The sequence below is a fragment of the Salvelinus fontinalis genome, chromosome 24, assembly GCF_029448725.1.
Source record: "Salvelinus fontinalis isolate EN_2023a chromosome 24, ASM2944872v1, whole genome shotgun sequence".
Lineage (NCBI taxonomy): Eukaryota > Metazoa > Chordata > Actinopteri > Salmoniformes > Salmonidae > Salvelinus > Salvelinus fontinalis.
This window is the reverse complement of record NC_074688.1, coordinates 45245973-45266254: the sequence shown is the minus strand read 5'-3', so window position 1 is coordinate 45266254 and position 20282 is coordinate 45245973.

The following is a 20282-nucleotide window of genomic DNA, read 5'->3' as shown; positions in this document are numbered from 1 at the left end:
TGGTGGGAGGACATTGGGAGTGACTAAATAATATAAGCTCATTGAGGCTCCATGTGAACCAAGAAATAATCTCCATTGTTAGGAGCCTGTTTAGTTTTTCGTCTTAGCCATGCCGTAACCATTCTGGTCCTGTACACACTTTTAAAATGAATGACGCGTGAAACATTTACAACTGAAATTTCTGTCAATTTAAGGTTTGTTTCGTGATCCATAGCAACAGGCTTGGATATGAAGTGGCAACGTTGTGTTGCCATAGCAACCGTATAGAGGTAGGTAAACATTAGCTAGTTCTGCCAATTCAACCTGCCCAGCCTCAGAGAGAGAGAGAGAGAGAAAGAGAGAGAGAGACAGAGAGAGACAGAGAGAAAGAGAGAGAGAGACAGAGAGAGAGAGAGAGAGAGAGAGAGAGAGAGAGAGAGAGAGAGAGAGAGAGAGAGAGAGAGAGAGAGAGAGAGAGAGAGAGAGAGAGAGAGAGAGAGAGAGAGAGAGAGAGAGAGAGAGAGAGAGAAAGAAAGAGAAAGAGACAGAAAGAGACAGACAGAGAGAGACAGAGAGAACTAGAGACAGAGCGGGAGAAACAGAGAGAGAGAGAGAACTAGAGACAGAGAGAGACAGAGAAAGAGAGAGACAGACAGACAGACAGACAGACAGACAGACAGACAGACAGACAGACAGACAGACAGACAGACAGACAGACAGACAGACAGAGAGTGAGACAGAGAGACAGACAGAGAGAGAGTGAGACAGAGAGACAGAGAGAGAGAGACAGAGACAGAGAGAGAGAGACAGACAGAGAGAGAGACAGAGACAGAGAGACAGAAAGGGAGAAAGCACATCCCCTGTTTTTAACATTGTGTTATCTTGTAAAATAACACTGTATAGAGCTGGGGAAGATAACACTGTTTAGAGCTGGGGGAAGATAACACTCTATAGAGCTGGGGAAGATAACACTGTATAGAGCTGGGGAAAATACCACTGTGTAGAGCTGGGGAAGATAAATCTGTATAGAGCTGGGGGAAGATAACACTGTGTAGAGCTGGGGAAGATAACACTGTATAGAGCTGGGGAAGATAACACTGTGTAGAGCTGGGGAAGATAACACTGTATAGAGCTGGGGAAAATAACACTGTATAGAGCTGGGGAAGATAACACTGTGTAGAGCTGGGGAAGATAACACTGTATAGAGCTGGGGAAGATAACACTGTGTAGAGCTGGGGAAAATAACACTGTATGGAGCTGGGGAAAATAACACTGTATAGAGCTGGGGAAAATACCACTGTATAGAGCTGGGGAAGATAACACTGTATAGAGCTGGGGAAGATAACACTGTCTGGGAGGAACTTCTATCTAATCGTTAAGGAGAAGAGAATAACTTCTATTTCTAATCGTTAAGGAGAAGAGAATAACTTCTATTTCTAATCTTTAAGGAGAAGAGAATAACTTCTATTTCTAATCGTTAAGGAGAAGAGAATAACTTCTATCTATCTAATCGTTAAGGAGAAGAGAATAACTTCTATCTCTAATCGTTAAGGAGAAGAGAATAACTTCTATCTCAAATCGTTTAAGAGAAGAGAATAACTTCTATCTCTAATCGTTAAGGAGAAGAGAATAACTTCTATTTCTAATCGTTAAGGAGAAGAGAATAACTTCTATTTCTAATCTTTAAGGAGAAGAGAATAACTTCTATTTCTAATCGTTAAGGAGAAGAGAATAACTTCTATTTCTAATCTTTAAGGAGAAGAGAATAACTTCTATCTCTAATCGTTAAGGAGAAGAGAATAACTTCTATCTCTAATCGTTAAGGAGAAGAGAATAACTTCTATCTCTAATCGTTAAAGAGAAGAGAATAACTTCTATCTCTAATCGTTAAAGAGAAGAGAATAACTTCTATCTATCTAATCGTTAAGGAGAAGAGAATAACTTCTATCTCTAATCGTTAAGGAGAAGAGAATAACTTCTATCTCTAATCGTTAAGGAGAAGAGAATAACTTCTATCTCTAATCGTTAAGGAGAAGAGAATAACTTCTATCTCTAATCGTTAAGGAGAAGAGAATAACTTCTATCTCTAATCGTTAAGGAGAAGAGAATAACTTCTATCTATCTAATCGTTAAGGACACTTACAAGGGATGAAACGAGGTAAAAGCTTATTTCCCTTTCACAGGGCAAATCTGCTGCAACAGCATTGCTTGGTCAACAGATGGCCTGACTTGGACTCAGCATGAGTTTATTTTTTATTTTTAATACTCTCTCTTTCTCTCCATCTATCTCCCTCTCTCCCTCTCTCTCTCTAATAACTCACAGAGAATGAGGAAAGGGAAGTGGGTGAAAAGTCAAATACGGAGAGAGAAACAGAGATATACACTGAGTGTACAAAACATTAAGAACACCTGCTCTTTCCATGACATAGACTGACCAGGTGAATCCAGGTGAAAGCTATGATCCCTTATTAAATCATTTTCAATCAGTGTAGATAAAGGGGAAGAGACAGATTATTAAAGAAGGATTTTTAGCCTTGAGACAATTGAGACATGGATTGTGTAAATATGCTATTCTGAGGGTGAACGGGCAAGACAAAAGATTTAACTGCCTTTGAACGGAGGTATGGTAGTAGGTGCCAGGAGCACCGGTTTGTGTCAAGAACTGCAACGCTGCTGGGATTTTCACTCTCAACCGTTTCCCGTGTGTATGAAGAATGATCCACCACCCAAAGGACATCCAGCCAACTTGACACAACTGTGGGAAGCATTGGAGTCAACATGGGCCAGCATCCCTGTGGAACGCTTTCAACACCTTGTAGAGTCCATTCCCCAATGGATTGAGGCTGTTCTGAGGGGGAAAGGGGGCTGCAACTCAATATTAGGAAGGTGTTCCTAATGTTTGGTGAACTGAGCGTATATAGAGAGACAACAGAGAGAGAGATTTGTTCATGCCGGACACTTCCCACAAATCATATTTCCTCATTTGAATTCTACTCAACTCTCTGAATCTTCCTCACCATGGGAGTTGATTCAACTGAATTCCACTCAACTCTGTGTATCTTCCTCACCATGGGAGTTGATTCAACTGAATTCCACTCAACTCTCTGTATCTTCCTCACCATGGGAGTTGATTCAACTGAATTCCACTCAACTCTGTACCTTCCTCACCATGGGAGTTGATTCAACTGAATTCCACTCAACTCTCTGTATCTTCCTCACCATGGGAGTTGATTCAACTGAATTCCACTCAACTCTGTATCTTCCTCACCATGGGAGTTGATTCAACTGAATTCCACTCAACTCTCTGTATCTTCCTCACCGTGGGAGTTGATTCAACTGAATTCCACTCAACTCTGTGTATTTTCCTCACCATGAGAGTTGATTCAACTGAATTCCACTCAACTCTCTGTATGGGTCATCATTGCCTGATTCTCATAATATTTCAGACATATTGTAGGATATCTGATACTTTCTGGGCTGGTTCCCGAAACACTTTGGATATTTCCCAGGGTGACTGTTATCCATCTTCCATACAGAATGTTATTTGGGTGACATGAAACAGGAAATGGGAGATGAATGAACCGTAGAATCCACAGACCATGAAAGGAGTTATGTCTGCCTCCCACATGACACTCTATTTCCTATATAGTGCACTACTTTTGACCAGAGCACTACTTTTGACCAGAGCCCTACTTTTGACCAGATCACTACTTTTGACCAGAGCACTACTTTTGACCAGAGCCCTACTTTTGACCAGATCACTACTTTTGACCAGAGCCCTACTTTTGACCAGATCACTACTTTTGACCAGAGCACTACTTTTGACCAGAGCACTACTATTGACCAGAGCACTACTATTGACCAGAGCACTACTTTTGACCAGAGCACTACTATTGACCAGAGCACTACTTTTGACCAGAGCACTACTTTTGACCAGAGCACTACTTTTGACCAGAGCACTACTTTTGACCAGAGCACTACTATTGACCAGAGCACTACTATTGACCAGAGCACTACTTTTGACCAGAGCACTACTATTGACCAGAGCACTACTTTTGAACAGAGCACTACTTTTGACCAGAGCACTACTTTTGACCAGAGCACTACTTTTGACCAGAGCACTACTTTTGACCAGATCACTACTATTGACCAGAGCACTACTTTTGACCAGAGCACTACTTTTGACCAGAGCACTACTTTTGACCAGAGCACTGCTTGTGTTGATTTGTATTGATTTGTATTTTTAATCCCAGCCCCCTGTCCCCGCAGGAGGCCGTTTGCCTTCTGGTAGGTCGTCATTGTAAATATGAATTTGTTCTTTTAACTGACTTGCCTAGTTAAATAAAGGTACATTTTTTAAATGTATTTTTTTAAAGAATGAATATAGGGCTCCGGTCAAAAGTAGTACATTATATAGTGAATAGAGGAACCATTTGAGAAACAAGCATGATCCTCCAAGAATAGCTTTAATGTTTATTGGCAGTGTTGTAGCGATCTCGAAGTCCTGTCTTGTCTTGTTGTCGGCTTGGTCTTGACTCGGTCTCGGACAGTGAAAACTCATCATTATCAGCTTCCATTCAGCGCGTTAAATCAATGCGCCAGGCCACATTAAAAATGATACACTCCTTTCTGGAAACATGAATATCTTAACAGATTTTATATCTATTATAGACATGTTAGTACAGTGGTGAACCTATCAATCAAATTCAATCAAATGTATTTATATAGACCTTCTTACATCAGCTGATGTCTCAAAGTGCTGTACAGAAACCCAGCCTAAAACCCCCAAACAGCAAGCAAGTGCAGGGGGAGAAGCACGGTGGCTAGGAAAAACTCCCTAGAAAGGCCAGAACCTAGGAAGAAACGTAGAGAGGAACCAGGCTCTGAGGGGTGGCCAGTACACTTCTGGCTGTGCTGGGTGGAGATTATAACAGAACATGGTCAAGAAGACCTATGGACCTTCAGTGGTGAACCTATAGACCTTTAGTGGTGAACCTATAGACCTTCAGTGTGTGACAGGTTCTTGATTATGAAAGGACTGAAACCGTAATACCAGCGTAACCACGTAGGATAGTTCACTTCTTGTAAAACACAAAGGGCCAGTGGTGTAGTGGAGGGTATATATAAACCGTATACCCACTTTTTCTTTTTACTCCCTTCTTAATCCCTACTGATGCATATCAAAGTAGTGTGGTGGAGGTATACGACTTATCAATGATGTAATACAATATTGAAATCATGTACAGTACAAAGTTGCCTACACAATCGCAAAGCACGTGAAATATATTTTACGTCCTCGCTGCAAACATACTGAATGGCTGGTTTAGCCAGAGTGCAGCCTTCAACTGGTTTTGACATGGATCAGCTCACAGAAGAATTACATCGGTAGCCGGGTAGGAAAGACGTTTGAACTTATTCCTACCAGTAAATGCTAACTAAGACAACAATGAGTATGGAAGCCAGGTATTGAAAAGGTTTAGTGCGAAGTGTTGGTTAGTAGGACATCATGCTTTGTTTCCATCAGGGGCGTAGACATGGATGGGCCTGGGTGGACAGAGGCCCATTAACTGGGGAGACAGGCCCTGACAGGCCCACCCACTGGGGAACCAGGCCCTGATAGGACCACCCACTGGAGAACCAGGCCCTGACAGGCCTACCCAATGAGATTGACGTGACTTAAGCATCGTTGTGGACCAAAAAAAAAAAGGGTGTGATTTTGAGAGTGAAAATGTGACAAATCGAAAGGAAAACACATCAAAACCATTTTTCACACCGGGTGTCTTTCCTTCATAAGTCTTTTCAAAATTAGAGTCTTCCCACTTCTCCAGGCTTCACTACACCACTGGGTAGGGCTGATGGAAAGACAGCAGCCACACACAGCATGATGTTAAATGATAAGCAATCCATAAACTCTGACATAATAAGCCAGTAGGTACTGTCATGACGTTGAACTGTTGGTGAGGTTTACGACCCCCATAAATACCTTTCCCCCTTTACTCTTTTCTTCTCTACAGAATGGACTCTACGAAAGCCCTTTGTTAACATAGAGAGAGTATGGTAACATCAGCATTTTGTTAATCCAACCCGTTTAAAGTAACTGTTGGTACTTAAAGAATATGATGTCAGATCAGTTTTCGTCTGAGACATTATGACTGATGATAGGACGACATACACTGTATTTTGGAAAGTCTACACATTCTAGTTATCAGATTCACATGGAATTGTTGTGCAATTTAAATGTTTAAATATGACACTATTTGTGAAAAGATTAAATGTAATTTTAGTTTTTAAAATAAGTAAAATATGCTCAATCAGTGCCCACGCCCACGTGAATAGGCATTGGTTGGAAATGATGACCCAACCCCTTTTCTACATTTCTATAAGAGCCCCCGTGACCCAATTCACGTCGAACTAAGCCAACCTCAGCGTGAGCTCTGATTGCGAATGGTTGAACGACTACAACCTAACGAAATTAACATTGTGTTCCCGATGACGTGAGGACTGATGTCCATACGTTTAGAAGTGTGAATTTCAACGTGGAGGTGACGATCGCCATGCTGGAAGGATGAATTTGACTACACCAGCCAGAATATAGCATGAGTTTATAGTATGACAACTTGGTATGAACTTTGAGCTCTTATTCACTAAAGAAGTGATACTTCCTAGACGTCGATGTCACATCTGCTTCTGCTACACCCCCTAGTGGACATCCGGTGTCTCCTTGACCTGCAGCCATTCCCCCAGTTCTCTCCCTCTCCCTCTTCTTCTCTCTCTGTGTGTGATTGGAGACAGGTGTGCTGGAGTCAGAGCAGTTCCCCACCAGCTGCAACCTGTTCCATAATCAAGACCTATACAAATACTCAGTCCTGCCACTCTGGTAATCACCAGGAAAAGATCAGTTTCCACATAATCAACAGTCCCAACTCTCCCCTGGTTCTGGGCCATCCATGGTTAAAACTACACAACCCACAGATTGACTGGACTACCGGGAGGGTAACTACTTGGAGTGCCTTTTGTCAATTGTCTACATTCTGCCCTTCCACCTACCTTGTCTGTACCCCAGTCCATTCCAGATTCCCCGGACCTGTCTTCTGTTCCTCCAGAGTATCACAGTCTAGCTCCTGTGTTCAGTAAGCACCACACCACATCTCTGCTGCCTTATCGACCTTACGACTGCGCTATAGAGCTTCAGCCTGGAGCTCCTCTCCCCAGTAGCAGGTTGTGTAACCTCTCTCGCCCCGAGCAAGAGGCTATGGAGGAATACATCCAAGATTCCCTGGCTGTCGAACAAAAAAGGGTAAACTTTATAAGAGGTCAAAAATAGGTTATATTTGTGCAGTTCAATGCATGATTAATATAATTCACCAATACATTTGTTGGTCTGAAAAATATTGCAAATCGCAGCTGGTACATTGTTTTCTGCCTCCATTCTTTTTGCACTTTTCATTTCAATGACTCAATATTCTGGACAAAAACAGACGAATGTAACTAAGGCTGGGAACGTCAATACAATCAAACTAGCAAGGACAATGATCACAAGTCAATCATAACGTGACTAATAGGCAAGCGTATCTATTTATGTAGCAAGCTAAAAACACAGAACATAACATTAACTAGATAGCTAGCTAGCTGATAGGAGGATGACATGTCATGCCATTGGAGGAGAGGGTGACTGACTGACTTTTTCCCCTCGTATCGTTTTTCGGTGGCTATACACAGCTAGAGATGCAGGTGTCATTTAGTGAGCTAGCAAGAACTTGAACGACTGTTATCCAGTTAGCATATCGCTTGCATTCGCAAATTCACTCTGGCTATCTGCTCCGATTTCAGAGCACACTCTCGCCTGAGTGTGCCAGAGCGCAGAACAACTGGTGAATTTACGAACTCACAACACCGGCTGAATATGACCGGTTTCAGGAAACGTAGGCAAAAAAGTAATAGTCAAGAACGCTCTAGATAACATGTAAACAGCCTAGCTAACCAGCTCTGCTACGGCGAGTACAATGGTCAGAGTGAGGTGTTCTCTCATTTGTGTCTGGAAGTAGCTAGCAAGATAGCCAACTTTAGTCAGTTATCTTGGGTGCTTGTTTGAGACAAGCCTGCACAGGCAAGCAAGTTGCAGAAGGACGAGGAGGCTACAATTCCCCTTCGTTTATCAGTGCAATTTGAACGGCCAACTGGCTGAAAAAGTTTGAGAGGGTTTATCTAATATTTCTTAGATTTTAACTCATCTAGCTCTGGCTAGCTTTAGTTGTTGATTTTTTTTTTATTCATGTGCATAACTGAGGGAGAGAGAGTCTACCTTTTACATGGTTGTTTGATCAATAGGACTGTAAAGTTCCCAAATGTAAGAGGACTCCAATGGTGTTTACACACAGTATTTGCAGAAATCCATTCAAGAGTATTTTGTGGCTTTTGGTGAATGCGTTCTAATGATCTAAAGTCTCGCTGTTGTCCCTCTCCCGGTCTCAGTCTTGACTCGGTCTCTGACCCCTTGTCCCCCTCCCGGTCTGTCTTGACTCGGTCTCTAACCCCTTGTCCCCCACCCGGTCTGTCTTGACTTGGTCTCTGACCCCTTGTCCCCCTCCCGGTCTCACGCCTTGTCTCAGTCTCTAACCCCTTGTCCCCCTCCCGGTCTCAGTCTTGACTCGGTCTCGCACCCCTTGTCCCCCTCCCATTCTCAGTCTTGACTCGGTCTCTTACCCCTTGTCCCCCTCCCGGTCTCAGTCTTGACTCGATCTCGATTTGCTCTGGTCTTGATCTTAAATCGGTTTCGCTTTAGGTGGTCTTGAACACAACAATGCCCATTGGTCTGTATATGAAGATTATTATAAGAGACAACTATCATTGTAGCCTACACAGACAAGCTGAGAACAATTAAGAACTTGAAAGGTTGGAAAAAATATATCTTTTATACTGTACATGCCACATGAAAGATGAGAATAAATATGAAAAGTCTGTGCCGGCCGGGATGAAAGACCAATGAAAGTCATGGTTTCGTACTTCCTTTCACTTGTTCTTTTGGATGCAGCTCTGCTCTTCTTCTCTGGTCCAAACACTCTCCTCTCATCACAGATTTCTACTGTCATACCAGAGAAACATCATAGGGTTCTACTATTAAACCAGAGGACCTTCACAGGGTTCTACTATTATACCAGAGGAACATCACAGGGTTCTACTGTTATACGAGAGGAACTTCACAGGGTTCTACTATCATACCAGAGGAACATCATAGGGTTCTACTATCATACCAGAGGAACATCACAGGGTTCTACTGTTATACGAGAGGAACTTCACAGGGTTCTACTATCATACCAGAGGAACATCACAGGGTTCTACTATCATACCAGAGGAAAATAAGGGTGCTCTACTATTAAACCAGAGGAACATCACAGGGTTCTACTATCATACCAGAGGAACATCACAGGGTTCTACTATTATACCAGAGGAACATCACAGGGTTCTACTATTAAACCAGAGGAGCATCACAGGGTTCTACTGTTAAACCAGAGGAACATCACAGGGTTCTACTATCATACCAGAGGAACATCATAGGGTTCTACTATTAAACCAGAGGAACATCACAGGGTTCTACTATCATACCAGAGGAACTTCACAGGGTTCTACTGTCATACCAGAGGAACATCACAGGGTTCTACTATTAAACCAGAGGAGCATCATAGGGTTCTACTGTCATACCAGAGGAACATCACAGGGTTCTACTATCATACCAGAGGAACATCACAGGGTTCTACTGTTATACCAGAGGAACATCACAGGGTTCTACTATCTTACCATAGGAACCTCACAGGGTTCTACTATCATACCAGAGGAACATCACAGGGTTCTACTATTAAACCAGAGGAGCATCATAGGGTTCTACTATCATACCAGAGGAACATCACAGGGTTCTACTATCATACCAGAGGAACATCACAGGGTTCTACTATTAAACCAGAGGAGCATCATAGGGTTCTACTATCATACCAGAGGAACATCACAGGGTTCTACTGTTATACCAGAGGAGCATCACAGGGTTCTACTATCATACCAGAGGAACATCACAGGGTTCTACTGTTATACCAGAGGAGCATCACAGGGTTCTACTATTAAACCAGAGGAACATCATAGGGTTCTACTATCATACCAGAGGAACATCACAGGGTTCTACTATCATACCAGAGGAACATCACGGGGTTCTACTATCATACCAGAGGAAAATCACAGGGTTCTACTATCATACCAGAGGAACATCACAGGGTTCTACTGTTATACCAGAGGAACTTCACAGGGTTCTACTATCATACCAGAGGAACATCATAGGGTTCTACTATTAAACCAGAGGGACATCACAGGGTTCTACTATCATACCAGAGGAACATCACAGGGTTCTACTGTTATACGAGAGGAACATCATAGGGTTCTACTATTAAACCAGAGGAACATCACAGGGTTCTACTATTAAACCAGAGGGACATCACAGGGTTCTACTATCATACCAGAGGAACATCACAGGGTTCTACTATCATACCAGAGGAACATCATAGGGTTCTACTATTAAACCAGAGGAACATCACAGGGTTCTACTATCATACCAGAGGAACTTCACAGGGTTCTACTGTCATACCAGAGGAACATCACAGGGTTCTACTATTAAACCAGAGGAGCATCATAGGGTTCTACTGTCATACCAGAGGAACATCACAGGGTTCTACTATCATACCAGAGGAACATCACAGGGTTCTACTGTTATACCAGAGGAACATCACAGGGTTCTACTATCTTACCATAGGAACCTCACAGGGTTCTACTATCATACCAGAGGAACATCACAGGGTTCTACTATTAAACCAGAGGAGCATCATAGGGTTCTACTATCATACCAGAGGAACATCACAGGGTTCTACTATCATACCAGAGGAACATCACAGGGTTCTACTATTAAACCAGAGGAGCATCATAGGGTTCTACTATCATACCAGAGGAACATCACAGGGTTCTACTGTTATACCAGAGGAGCATCACAGGGTTCTACTATCATACCAGAGGAACATCACAGGGTTCTACTGTTATACCAGAGGAGCATCACAGGGTTCTACTATTAAACCAGAGGAACATCATAGGGTTCTACTATCATACCAGAGGAACATCACAGGGTTCTACTATCATACCAGAGGAACATCACGGGGTTCTACTATCATACCAGAGGAAAATCACAGGGTTCTACTATCATACCAGAGGAACATCACAGGGTTCTACTGTTATACCAGAGGAACTTCACAGGGTTCTACTATCATACCAGAGGAACATCATAGGGTTCTACTATTAAACCAGAGGGACATCACAGGGTTCTACTATCATACCAGAGGAACATCACAGGGTTCTACTGTTATACGAGAGGAACTTCACAGGGTTCTACTATCATACCAGAGGAACATCATAGGGTTCTACTATTAAACCAGAGGAACATCACAGGGTTCTACTATCATACCAGAAGAACATCATAGGGTTCTAATATTAAACCAGAGGAACATCACAGGGTTCTACTATCATACCAGAGGAACTTCACAGGGTTCTACTGTCATACCAGAGGAACATCACAGGGTTCTACTATTAAACCAGAGGAGCATCATAGGGTTCTACTATCATACCAGAGGAACTTCACAGGGTTCTACTGTCATACAAGAGGAACATCACAGGGTTCTACTATTAAACCAGAGGAACATCACAGGGTTCTACTATCATACCAGAGGAACTTCACAGGGTTCTACTGTCATACCAGAGGAACATCACAGGGTTCTATTATTAAACCAGAGGAACATCACAGGGTTCTACTATCATACCAGAGGAACTTCACAGGGTTCTACTGTCATACCAGAGGAACATCACAGGGTTCTACTATTAAACCAGAGGAGCATCATAGGGTTCTACTATCATACCAGAGGAACATCACAGGATTCTACTGTCATACCAGAGGAACATCACAGGGTTCTACTATCATACCAGAGGAACATCACAGGGTTCTACTGTTATACCAGAGGAACATTACAGAGTTCTACTATCTTACCATAGGAACATCACAGGGTTCTACTATCATACCAGAGGAACATCACAGGGTTCTACTGTTATACGAGAGGAACTTCACAGGGTTCTACTATCATACCAGAGGAACACCATAGGGTTCTACTATTAAACCAGAGGAACATCACAGGGTTCTACTATCATACCAGAGGAACATCACAGGGTTCTACTGTTATACGAGAGGAACTTCACAGGGTTCTACTATCATACCAGAGGAACATCATAGGGTTCTACTATTAAACCAGAGGAACATCACAGGGTTCTACTATCATACCAGAGGAACATCATAGGGTTCTACTATTAAACCAGAGGAACATAACAGGGTTCTACTATCATACCAGAGTAACTTCACAGGGTTCTACTGTCATACCAGAGGAACATCACAGGGTACTACTGTCATACCAGAGGAACATCACAGGGTTCTACTATCTTACCAGAGGAACATCACAGAGTCCTACTATCATACCAGAGGAACATCACAGGGTTCTATTTTTAAACCAGAGGAACATCACAGGGTTCTACTATCATACCAGAGGAACATCATAGGGTTCTACTATTAAACCAGATGAACATCACAGGGTTCTACTATCATACCAGAGGAACATCACAGGGTTCTACTATCATACCAGAGGAACATCACAGGGTTTTACTATCATACCAGAGGAACATCACAGGGTTCTACTATCTTACCAGAGGAACTTCACAGGGTTCTACTGTTATACGAGAGGAACTTCACAGGGTTCTACTATCATACCAGAGGAACATCATAGGGTTCTACTATTAAACCAGAGGAACATCACAGGGTTCTACTATCATACCAGAAGAACATCATAGGGTTCTAATATTAAACCAGAGGAACATCACAGGGTTCTACTATCATACCAGAGGAACATCACAGGGTTCTACTGTTATACGAGAGGAACTTCACAGGGTTCTACTATCATACCAGAGGAACATCATAGGGTTCTACTATTAAACCAGAGGAACATCACAGGGTTCTACTATCATACCAGAAGAACATCATAGGGTTCTAATATTAAACCAGAGGAACATCACAGGGTTCTACTATCATACCAGAGGAACTTCACAGGGTTCTACTGTCATACCAGAGGAACATCACAGGGTTCTACTATTAAACCAGAGGAGCATCATAGGGTTCTACTATCATACCAGAGGAACTTCACAGGGTTCTACTGTCATACAAGAGGAACATCACAGGGTTCTACTATTAAACCAGAGGAACATCACAGGGTTCTACTATCATACCAGAGGAACTTCACAGGGTTCTACTGTCATACCAGAGGAACATCACAGGGTTCTATTATTAAACCAGAGGAACATCACAGGGTTCTACTATCATACCAGAGGAACTTCACAGGGTTCTACTGTCATACCAGAGGAACATCACAGGGTTCTACTATTAAACCAGAGGAGCATCATAGGGTTCTACTATCATACCAGAGGAACATCACAGGATTCTACTGTCATACCAGAGGAACATCACAGGGTTCTACTATCATACCAGAGGAACATCACAGGGTTCTACTGTTATACCAGAGGAACATCACAGAGTTCTACTATCTTACCATAGGAACATCACAGGGTTCTACTATCATACCAGAGGAACATCACAGGGTTCTACTGTTATACGAGAGGAACTTCACAGGGTTCTACTATCATACCAGAGGAACACCATAGGGTTCTACTATTAAACCAGAGGAACATCACAGGGTTCTACTATCATACCAGAGGAACATCACAGGGTTCTACTGTTATACGAGAGGAACTTCACAGGGTTCTACTATCATACCAGAGGAACATCATAGGGTTCTACTATTAAACCAGAGGAACATCACAGGGTTCTACTATCATACCAGAGGAACATCATAGGGTTCTACTATTAAACCAGAGGAACATAACAGGGTTCTACTATCATACCAGAGTAACTTCACAGGGTTCTACTGTCATACCAGAGGAACATCACAGGGTACTACTGTCATACCAGAGGAACATCACAGGGTTCTACTATCTTACCAGAGGAACATCACAGAGTCCTACTATCATACCAGAGGAACATCACAGGGTTCTATTTTTAAACCAGAGGAACATCACAGGGTTCTACTATCATACCAGAGGAACATCATAGGGTTCTACTATTAAACCAGATGAACATCACAGGGTTCTACTATCATACCAGAGGAACATCACAGGGTTCTACTATCATACCAGAGGAACATCACAGTGTTTTACTATCATACCAGAGGAACATCACAGGGTTCTACTATCTTACCAGAGGAACTTCACAGAGTCCTACTGTCATACCAGAGGAACATCACAGGGTTCTACTATTAAACCAGAGGAACATCACAGGGTTCTACTATCATACCAGAGGAACATCACAGGGTTCTACTGTTATACGAGAGGAACTTCACAGGGTTCTACTATCATACCAGAGGAACATCATAGGGTTCTACTATTAAACCAGAGGAACATCACAGGGTTCTACTATCATACCAGAGGAACACCATAGGGTTCTACTATTAAACCAGAGGAACATCACAGGGTTCTACTATCATACCAGAGGAACATCACAGGGTTCTACTATCTTACCAGAGGAACATCACAGAGTCCTACTATCATACCAGAGGAACATCACAGGGTTCTATTTTTAAACCAGAGGAACATCACAGGGTTCTACTATCATACCAGAGGAACATCACAGGGTTCTACTATTAAACCAGATGAACATCACAGGGTTCTACTATCATACCAGAGGAACATCACAGGGTTCTACTATCATACCAGAGGAAAATAAGGGTGCTCTACTATTAAACCAGAGGAACATCACAGGGTTCTACTATCATACCAGAGGACATCACAGGGTTATACTATTAAACCAGAGGAGAATCATAGGGTTCTACTATCATACCAGAGGAACATCACAGGGTTCTATTTTTAAACCAGAGGAACATCACAGGGTTCTACTATCATACCAGAGGAACATCATAGGGTTCTACTATTAAACCAGATGAACATCACAGGGTTCTACTATCATACCAGAGGAACATCACAGGGTTCTACTATCATACCAGAGGAACATCACAGGGTTTTACTATCATACCAGAGGAACATCACAGGGTTCTACTATCTTACCAGAGGAACTTCACAGAGTCCTACTGTCATACCAGAGGAACATCACAGGGTTCTACTGTCATACCAGAGGAACATCACAGGGTTCTACTGTCATACCAGAGGAACATCACAGGGTTCTACTATCATACCAGAGGAACATCACAGGCTTCTACTGTTATACCAGAGGAACATCACAGGGTTCTACTATCATACCAGAGGAACACCATAGGGTTCTACTATTAAACCAGAGGAACATCACAGGGTTCTACTATCATACCAGAGGAACATCACAGGGTTCTACTGTTATACGAGAGGAACTTCACAGGGTTCTACTATCATACCAGAGGAACATCATAGGGTTCTACTATTAAACCAGAGGAACATCACAGGGTTCTACTATCATACCAGAGGAACACCATAGGGTTCTACTATTAAACCAGAGGAACATCACAGGGTTCTACTATCATACCAGAGGAACTTCACAGGGTTCTACTGTCATACCAGAGGAACATCACAGGGTTCTACTGTTATACGAGAGGAACTTCACAGGGTTCTACTATCATACCAGAGGAACATCACAGGGTTCTACTATCATACCAGAGGAAAATAAGGGTGCTCTACTAATAAACCAGAGGAACATCACAGGGTTCTACTGTCATACCAGAGGAACATCACAGGGTTCTACTATCATACCAGAGGAACATCACAGGGTTCTACTGTTATACCAGAGGAACATCACAGAGTTCTACTATCTTACCATAGGAACATCACAGGGTTCTACTATCATACCAGAGGAACATCACAGGGTTCTACTGTTATACGAGAGGAACTTCACAGGGTTCTACTATCATACCAGAGGAACACCATAGGGTTCTACTATTAAACCAGAGGAACATCACAGGGTTCTACTATCATACCAGAGGAACATCACAGGGTTCTACTGTTATACGAGAGGAACTTCACAGGGTTCTACTATCATACCAGAGGAACATCATAGGGTTCTACTATTAAACCAGAGGAACATCACAGGGTTCTACTATCATACCAGAGGAACATCATAGGGTTCTACTATTAAACCAGAGGAACATAACAGGGTTCTACTATCATACCAGAGTAACTTCACAGGGTTCTACTGTCATACCAGAGGAACATCACAGGGTTCTACTGTCATACCAGAGGAACATCAAAGGGTTCTACTGTCATACCAGAGGAACATCACAGGGTTCTACTATCATACCAGAGGAACATCACAGGGTTCTACTATCTTACCAGAGGAACATCACAGAGTCCTACTATCATACCAGAGGAACATCACAGGGTTCTTTTTTTAAACCAGAGGAACATCACAGGGTTCTACTATCATACCAGAGGAACATCATAGGGTTCTACTATTAAACCAGATGAACATCACAGGGTTCTACTATCATACCAGAGGAACATCACAGGGTTCTACTATCATACCAGAGGAACATCACAGGGTTTTACTATCATACCAGAGGAACATCACAGGGTTCTACTATCTTACCAGAGGAACTTCACAGAGTCCTACTGTCATACCAGAGGAACATCACAGGGTTCTACTGTCATACCAGAGGAACATCACAGGGTTCCACTGTCATACCAGAGGAACATCACAGGGTTCTACTATCATACCAGAGGACCATCACAGGCTTCTACTGTTATACCAGAGGAACATCACAGGGTTCTACTATCATACCAGAGGAACACCATAGGGTTCTACTATTAAACCAGAGGAACATCACAGGATTCTACTATCATACCAGAGGAACATCACAGGGTTCTACTGTTATACGAGAGGAACTTCACAGGGTTCTACTATCATACCAGAGGAACATCATAGGGTTCTACTATTAAACCAGAGGAACATCACAGGGTTCTACTATCATACCAGAGGAACACCATAGGGTTCTACTATTAAACCAGAGGAACATCACAGGGTTCTACTATCATACCAGAGGAACATCAAAGGGTTCTACTGTCATACCAGAGGAACATCACAGGGTTCTACTATCATACCAGAGGAACATCACAGGGTTCTACTATCTTACCAGAGGAACATCACAGAGTCCTACTATCATACCAGAGGAACATCACAGGGTTCTATTTTTAAACCAGAGGAACATCACAGGGTTCTACTATCATACCAGAGGAACATCATAGGGTTCTACTATTAAACCAGATGAACATCACAGGGTTCTACTATCATACCAGAGGAACATCACAGGGTTTTACTATCATACCAGAGGAACATCACAGGGTTCTACTATCTTACCAGAGGAACTTCACAGAGTCCTACTGTCATACCAGAGGAACATCACAGGGTTCTACTGTCATACCAGAGGAACATCACAGGGTTCCACTGTCATACCAGAGGAACATCACAGGGTTCTACTATCATACCAGAGGACCATCACAGGCTTCTACTGTTATACCAGAGGAACATCACAGGGTTCTACTATCATACCAGAGGAACACCATAGGGTTCTACTATTAAACCAGAGGAACATCACAGGGTTCTACTATCATACCAGAGGAACATCACAGGGTTCTACTGTTATACGAGAGGAACTTCACAGGGTTCTACTATCATACCAGAGGAACATCATAGGGTTCTACTATTAAACCAGAGGAACATCACAGGGTTCTACTATCATACCAGAGGAACACCATAGGGTTCTACTATTAAACCAGAGGAACATCACAGGGTTCTACTATCATACCAGAGGAACATCAAAGGGTTCTACTGTCATACCAGAGGAACATCACAGGGTTCTACTATCATACCAGAGGAACATCACAGGGTTCTACTATCTTACCAGAGGAACATCACAGAGTCCTACTATCATACCAGAGGAACATCACAGGGTTCTATTTTTAAACCAGAGGAACATCACAGGGTTCTACTATCATACCAGAGGAACATCATAGGGTTCTACTATTAAACCAGATGAACATCACAGGGTTCTACTATCATACCAGAGGAACATCACAGGGTTCTACTATCATACCAGAGGAACATCACAGGGTTTTACTATCATACCAGAGGAACATCACAGGGTTCTACTATCTTACCAGAGGAACTTCACAGAGTCCTACTGTAATACCAGAGGAACATCACAGGGTTCTACTGTCATACCAGAGGAACATCACAGGGTTCTACTGTCATACCAGAGGAACATCACAGGGTTCTACTATCATACCAGAGGAACATCACAGGCTTCTACTGTTATACCAGAGGAACATCACAGGGTTCTACTATCATACCAGAGGAACACCATAGAGTTCTACTATTAAACCAGAGGAACATCACAGGGTTCTACTATCATACCAGAGGAACATCACAGGGTTCTACTGTTATACGAGAGGAACTTCACAGGGTTCTACTATCATACCAGAGGAACATCATAGGGTTCTACTATTAAACCAGAGGAACATCACAGGGTTCTACTATCATACCAGAGGAACACCATAGGGTTCTACTATTAAACCAGAGGAACATCACAGGGTTCTACTATCATACCAGAGGAACATCACAGGGTTCTACTATCATACCAGAGGAACACCATAGGGTTCTACTATTAAACCAGAGGAACATCACAGGGTTCTACTATCATACCAGAGGAACTTCACAGGGTTCTACTGTCATACCAGAGGAACATCACAGGGTTCTACTGTTATACGAGAGGAACTTCACAGGGTTCTACTATCATACCAGAAGAACATCACAGGGTTCTACTATCATACCAGAGGAAAATAAGGGTGCTCTACTAATAAACCAGAGGAACATCACAGGGTTCTACTATCATACCAGAGGACATCACAGGGTTATACTATTAAACCAGAGGAGAATCATAGGGTTCTACTATCATACCAGAGGAACATCACAGGGTTCTACTATCATACCAGAGGAACATCACAGGGTTCTACTATTAAACCAGAGGAGCATCATAGGGTTCTACTATCATACCAGAGGAACATCACAGGGTTCTACTATCATACCAGAGGAACATCACAGGGTTCTACTGTTATACCAGAGGAGCATCACAGGGTTCTACTATCATACCAGAGGAACATCACAGGGTTCTACTGTTATACCAGAGGAACATCACAGGGTTCTACTGTCATACCAGAGGAACATCAAAGGGTTCTACTGTCAAACCAGAGGAACGTCACAGGGTTCTACTATCATACCAGAGGAACATCACAGGGTTCTACTATCTTACCAGAGGAACATCACAGAGTCCTACTATCATACCAGAGGAACATCACAGGGTTCTTTTTTTAAACCAGAGGAACATCACAGGGTTCTACTATCATACCAGAGGAACATCATAGGGTTCTACTATTAAACCAGATGAACATCACAGGGTTCTAATATCATACCAGAGGAACATCACAGGGTTCTACTATCATACCAGAGGAACATCACAGGGTTTTACTATCATACCAGAGGAACATCACAGGGTTCTACTATCTTACCAGAGGAACTTCACAGAGTCCTACTGTCATACCAGAGGAACATCACAGGGTTCTACTGTCATACCAGAGGAACATCACAGGGTTCCACTGTCATACCAGAGGAACATCACAGGGTTCTACTATCATACCAGAGGACCATCACAGGCTTCTACTGTTATACCAGAGGAACATCACAGGGTTCTACTATCATACCAGAGGAACACCATAGGGTTCTACTATTAAACCAGAGGAACATCACAGGGTTCTACTATCATACCAGAGGAACATCACAGGGTTCTACTGTTATACGAGAGGAACTTCACAGGGTTCTACTATCATACCAGAGGAACATCATAGGGTTCTACTATTAAACCAGAGGAACATCACAGGGTTCTACTATCATACCAGAGGAACACCATAGGGTTCTACTATTAAACCAGAGGAACATCACAGGGTTCTACTATCATACCAGAGGAACATCAAAGGGTTCTACTGTCATACCAGAGGAACATCACAGGGTTCTACTATCATACCAGAGGAACATCACAGGGTTCTACTATCTTACCAGAGGAACATCACAGAGTCCTACTATCATACCAGAGGAACATCAC